The sequence below is a fragment of the Triturus cristatus genome, chromosome 4_2, assembly GCF_964204655.1.
Source record: "Triturus cristatus chromosome 4_2, aTriCri1.1, whole genome shotgun sequence".
Lineage (NCBI taxonomy): Eukaryota > Metazoa > Chordata > Amphibia > Caudata > Salamandridae > Triturus > Triturus cristatus.
This window is the reverse complement of record NC_140586.1, coordinates 117,176,588-117,182,587: the sequence shown is the minus strand read 5'-3', so window position 1 is coordinate 117,182,587 and position 6,000 is coordinate 117,176,588.

The following is a 6,000-nucleotide window of genomic DNA, read 5'->3' as shown; positions in this document are numbered from 1 at the left end:
CTTGAACACCCAGGCTGGGGGTTCAGCGGCAGAGACGGAGCGCTGGAGCTGCCGGGGAGAGTGTAGGCCTGTGTCCGAAGTCCAGGACACCCTTCCCTTTTCCATCCCTTCACTATCCTTTTCAATCCAACTAACAGACTCACATATCAACCACTCAAATTAATTTCATATTTCCCCAATACTAACTCATCACTAATCCTTTTTGGGTTCTGGAGAAAAGCGCTTTTATGCCTCTCAGGGATCTTCTGCACACGATATCTCAATCCTCAACTCTATTCAAAACTGGATGTTAGCTCATCAACTCATTCTGAATCCTTCCAAAACCGAATTCCTCCTCCTCTCTACCTCACTCTCTCCTCCTCCTGTTCAATCTTGGATTTATCAGCTGAATTTACTCAACAATAAACCTATCATTGTCGACAGCGCAAAATCCCTTGGTGTCATACTTGACAAAAGGCTCAGTCTACTCTCCCACATCAATTCCATAGCAAATAATGCACAATACCAACTGCGCCTTCTCTGGGGGATTCGACGTTTCTTTCCGGAGCAAGACCTAAAAACCTTGGTCCAATATCTGGTTCTCTCTAGATTGGACTATTACAATTCTCTTCTTGCTGGCCTCCCCAAATCCCACCTTTCCCCTCTTAAATCCGTTCTCCATTCAGCGGCTTGTTTTGTTTTTGGGGCCAAAAGAAGTGACCACATCACACCCATACTGTTTTCTCTTAGATGGCTTCCAATTGAAGCAAGGTCAATCTACAAGCCTGCCTGTATCACCCACAAAGCCCTGCAAACTTTCCCCCCACGATACCTGGCGAATAAACTTAAAATCTCTGGAGGCTCTAGACCTTCACGTAATGTGGAAAAATTACTGCTTGAGCCCCCCACCTTCAAAAGGGAAAGATCAATGGCTCAATCCTTCTCAGGCAATGCGGTGAGAATCTGGAACTCGCTTCCTCCACTACTCTGTACCACCACCTCTACCCGGACCTTCGAAACCGACCTCAAATCTCTTCTCTTCCAAAGACACTTCCAGAACTAATACACCCCTTTTCATGTCCCGCAGGGAAGTTCTTTGATTATTGTAAATTTTTAATCTATGCCTGTACAATCTTCATCCTATTGTGTTTTTTGTGTGACTGCCATTTATTGTTTTATTTTACCTTTTCTTGTTTCTTGTTTTTTTCTATAACGTGTAAATATGTAATATTCTCCTCATGTAACATACTTGGTTCTATTGTGAAGCTCTCTGACACCTTTGGGTAGTCAGCGCTATATAAAAATGCATTAAATAAAATAAATATAATAAAATAAGCGTTAAATAAATGCAATTGGGGAGAGGATGTGGCCTAAAGGCTTTGGCAGTCGACCTCAAATCTGGGGAACGGGGTTCGAGAGTCGCAGTGATGCTCAACATCCTGTGATTCTGGCATATCACTTAATTTCTCTGTGCCTAACAAAAATGAATGTGTCCTTGTGTAACACAACTGGTGCTCATGTAAAGCGCTCAGATAACATACATGCCAATAGACCCGATTCAAGCGGAAGACTCCAGATTTTTAAAGCCCAAAATGGCTTTATTTTAGCTGTCTCCTGCCTGAAATTAAATTTTCTTCAATAGAAGTCAATGGGGATATTACATTCTCCCTATTTCCAGACATGCCAACTGTTGTAATCGGATATTGATCTCAATACAAGATTGATGTTTCACAAAGTAGATGCTTTATTCAGAGCGCAGAAATAACGTTGGTATCCCCATAACAGCCAGCATACAACTGAGAGTCTAGGAACACAGCTCTGATGCGTCCCATAGCAATGCTAGAACACAAAGTAGAATCCTGCATTTAAAGCACCATAACATAAATAACATATTGTAGCAAGTACCAAACATAACACCAACCCTCCTGATTCAGGCGGGAGACTACCGATTTCAAGGCTAGTCTCCCGCCTCCCGATTCCTGCAAGCAAAAACCCGATTCCTCGGGGATTCAGCAGAAAGGGGGGCTTGGTATTGTGTAATGTGCTAATTCTTCCAGTAATAGTCAGAGTGTGAATGCAGGGGCTCTAGAAGGGGTGAAAACCCAACAAAGCACCATTAGCAAGCGATTGGTCTTTTAAAGACCTGTGAAGTACTCGGGGGCGGCTGTGTGTGTGCCTGGTCTGCCACACAGGTGGGGGGTGGGGGTGGGGAGGGGGGTTGGTATATGCACTGCCAGCAACCTGCCAGGCCAGTGAGTACAGAACACTTGAAACACCCTCTCTCTGCCTGCCATTGCGCTCCATGCTTCTGAAAGGTAAGAAAAAAACATCCATTTGCGTTTCAAATGTCCGATCCTGCTGCAGCACATGACAGTAACCTGATTCAAGGCCCCATTCTCACGATTTTTTTTAAAGAATCTCCCACTTTGCTCTTCTGAAATGTTGGCATGTATGTATTTCTGTTTCAAAATGTCCCACTTCTCTGTCATGTATGAGATATAAAAAATCTGAAAAAAGTTATAATGTACAGATTGAGGTTTCTAAAACGTCATGCCTAACCCTAACATGGCGATCCGGTGCCTTTTCAGGTCTCGCCTGAGCCAGCGCTTTAGCGCTGCTCTCGCAAGAGCTTTTGTAAAAGGGGGATCTGTAAGTGCAAACTAGTGCTTTTCAGGCCTCCAAATACAGTGCATGTGCGCCCGGCGCGCGCACCATTTGGCAGCCTGAAAAGCACTGCCTGATCACTTTCGCGGCCGCTTTGATGTCCTCAGTGAGCCGCGCGGCCACTGAGGACATCAAAGCGAAAGTGATCACCATTTGCCACCCCCTCCCTTATCCCACTTCCTGCTAGTTCCCCATGTTCCCTAATCTTTTTCACTGGGCGTGAATGATTTACCTCCCTGCACCATGCCTCGCTGCCTCTTCCTGCAGACACATAGGTTGTGTAAACAACCAATTCCAATTGCGTTGGCACCTGGGACAAGCTGAGCGGTATTTGCCCCTGCACTTACTACAAACGAACTATTTGTCCATGTGTTTACAAACGAACTATTTGTCCATGTGTAAATTACATGTGAAGCAATATTTGTTCACAAATTTTCAGTACCCGAAAATGTTCACCCAAAGTACTCCGTTACTCTCGAACTAGGTTTGCGCTCTACAAGCGCTCTACATACATACATAATGGAACTAATTGCCCAGAAGTTGTACACAAGGCCATAGAAGGTCAAACTGCAGCATCCGAGTCCATCGGATCAGTGTTTTGTTTGCAATGATGCATGCCAGTCTCCCCCCTGTGCCCTTCAATCACATGTGAGAACTGTCGCACGAACAGCAGAAAAACACAAAAGACATCACCCGACGACTGCTCGGCAAAGGCCTGCCAATTGTGCCTACCACTGCAGTCAGATATCCATCGCCACGCTGCAGCTGCGTTCAGTGTGACAGGAGCACCGCCACAGTCTGTGAACGTCTTCCGCACTCTTGACCCTCCCCCCACCCAGCTATGGTGAAACAGTCAATAAAAACGCACAAAGGCTTATTTTCATTGGCAATCTCTGCTTCGGCTGATCAGATCACTGCAGTCACCTAGCTGCAGTCACCTAGCTAAAGGCCCATTGCCTAGCTGACCCCCCCCCCTAAACAACGGGGAGGGTGCGGGGGTTAGCATCTGTTGGTGACTGATAACAGAGCTATTCTTAGCTAGGAACCCCCCCCCCTGCAATCACTGAGCAGCTACCTACGTCATCGGCTCATCCTCAGTGGCAAATCCCCGAAATGTCACATTCACGCGCCTCTTCTTCCTGGCTGCTCCTTTCTGACATTCCCATGGCTGCTGGCGCAGGAAAGCATGAAGGAAGAAAGCAAGCAAGGTTGGTATATTGGAGGGAGGAGAGCCAGCCCGCCGCACACGGGAGCTTCACGGTGAATCTGGAGATGTTCGGAAGATGCTCTTTTCGTTATTTTGTTATGTTTGTATTCAGAAATCGCACAATTTTGTCATGTTAGCTGATTGTTCTGCTGTTTCTGTGTTATGTGCACACTTTGAAAGCGCCTCTTATGAAGGCGGTGCAACAGGAGGTGTGGGTGGAGGTTGTGGGCACTGGCACTCCTTATAGGGACCAGAACAGTGGTTTTCATCAGCAGCTTTTCACCCAGAGCAAGAGAAGGTGGAAGAGAAAGGAAAACTGTGGCAAAGGGGGAAGGCTGGGACCACCAAAGCCAATAGGCATGGCAAAAACATGTAAACACACATACTCACAAATGCAACCTATTCACAAAAATGACATTTACAAACCCCTCAGCCTTTGGCCTGTACCTGAGATGCCATGTGCGCCTCAGTGGAAACAATGCACCGCAAGGACAGCTAGTTGGAAAAGAGAACTAGTTTCAGATCCAAACATAGATGGGCCGTAAGCACTTCAGGCTAGCCTTTGCTGCAACCTCAGGTCACTGACCTGTTACTTTACGTCATGACCGGGCGCCTCACGGAAAGGCATAGGTGTCTTTAATTTTTATTGTTTTTTGTTCATCTTGTTTTCAGAGTAGAGTAATCTTAACGAGCATCAAACTGCCTGTAGCAAGAAGAAATTTAGGCGGACTTAAGACCTCACCAAGAGGCCTAGCTTTTTGTTTCAAAATGCCTATCTGCCAGAGTTTGTGACCGGAACACAGGGCGCCATTCATCGCCTGCCCTCCCGGACACGTGCTTGTGCTCTGAAATTCACGCCAGACTCACTCTTCTTTTTACGAAAAAAATGTACAATTGGAATTAGCGTGTGCAGGAAAGGCAATGTGCTGGCTATTGAGCACGTTGCTTATAGAAAGCACTACCTAGCAAGCGGCGGGTGGGTTGATTCCAGTCCCCAGCACTGGTAACAAGAGCCCCATTTTCTGTTTGCAGGCGTACCAGACCCTCCTTCTCCATTGGCCGGCTGTGTGCCTGCATGTTTGCAGCAGCGTTTTCACTGTCTTTGTCTGTCTTGCCAAGGGGGCAGCAGAGAGCGAATCCGAAAGGCACCTCCATGGCGCCGTAAAGCTGCCCCCCTCCCCCAGTGGCATATTACATTGCAGTCCCATGGCCAATCCAACAAGCATTGGCATACCCAATAGGTCTCGCCTTTGGGACCTTAGAAGTGTTTAGCTATGCAACAGTTGATTTTGTTGCAACAAGGATATTGTGCTGCATACTTATAAGGTCCCAAAAGCGAGACCTATTGGCTATACCTGCACGCCGCACACTGCTGCACGCCACACACTGCTGCAACTGCTGCACGCCGCACACTGCTGCACGCCACACACTGCTGCACGCCACACACTGCTGCACGCCGCACACTGCTGCACGCCACACACTGCTGCACGCCTCACACTGCTGCACGCCGCACACTGCTGCACGCCGCACACTGCTGCATGCTGCACACTGCTACACGCCACACACTGCTGCACGCCTCACACTGCGGCACGCCACACACTGCTGCATGCCGCTGCACGCCACACACTGCTGCACGCCACACACTGCTGCACGCCGCACACTGCTGCACGCCGCACACTGCTGCACGCCGCACACTGCTACATGAAACACTGCTGCACGCCACACACTGCTGCATGCCACACAGTGCTGCACGCCACACACTGCTGCACGCCACACACTGCTGCACGCCTCACAATGCTACACGAAACACTGCTGCACGCCACACACTGCTGCACGCCGCATACTGCTGCACGCCGCACACTGCTGCACGCCACACACTGCTGCATTACTCACTGCTGCATGCTGCACGACACTGCTGCATGCCGCACACTGCTGCACGCCACACACTGGTGCACGCCGCACACTGCTGCACGCCGCTGCACGCCACACAGTGCTGCATGCCTCACACTGCTACACGAAACACTGCTGCACGCCACACACTGCTGCACGCCACACAGTGCTGCACGCCGCACACTGCTGCACGCCGCACACTGCTGCACGCCACACACTGCTGCACGCCTCACACTGCTGCACGCAGCACAATGCTGCAC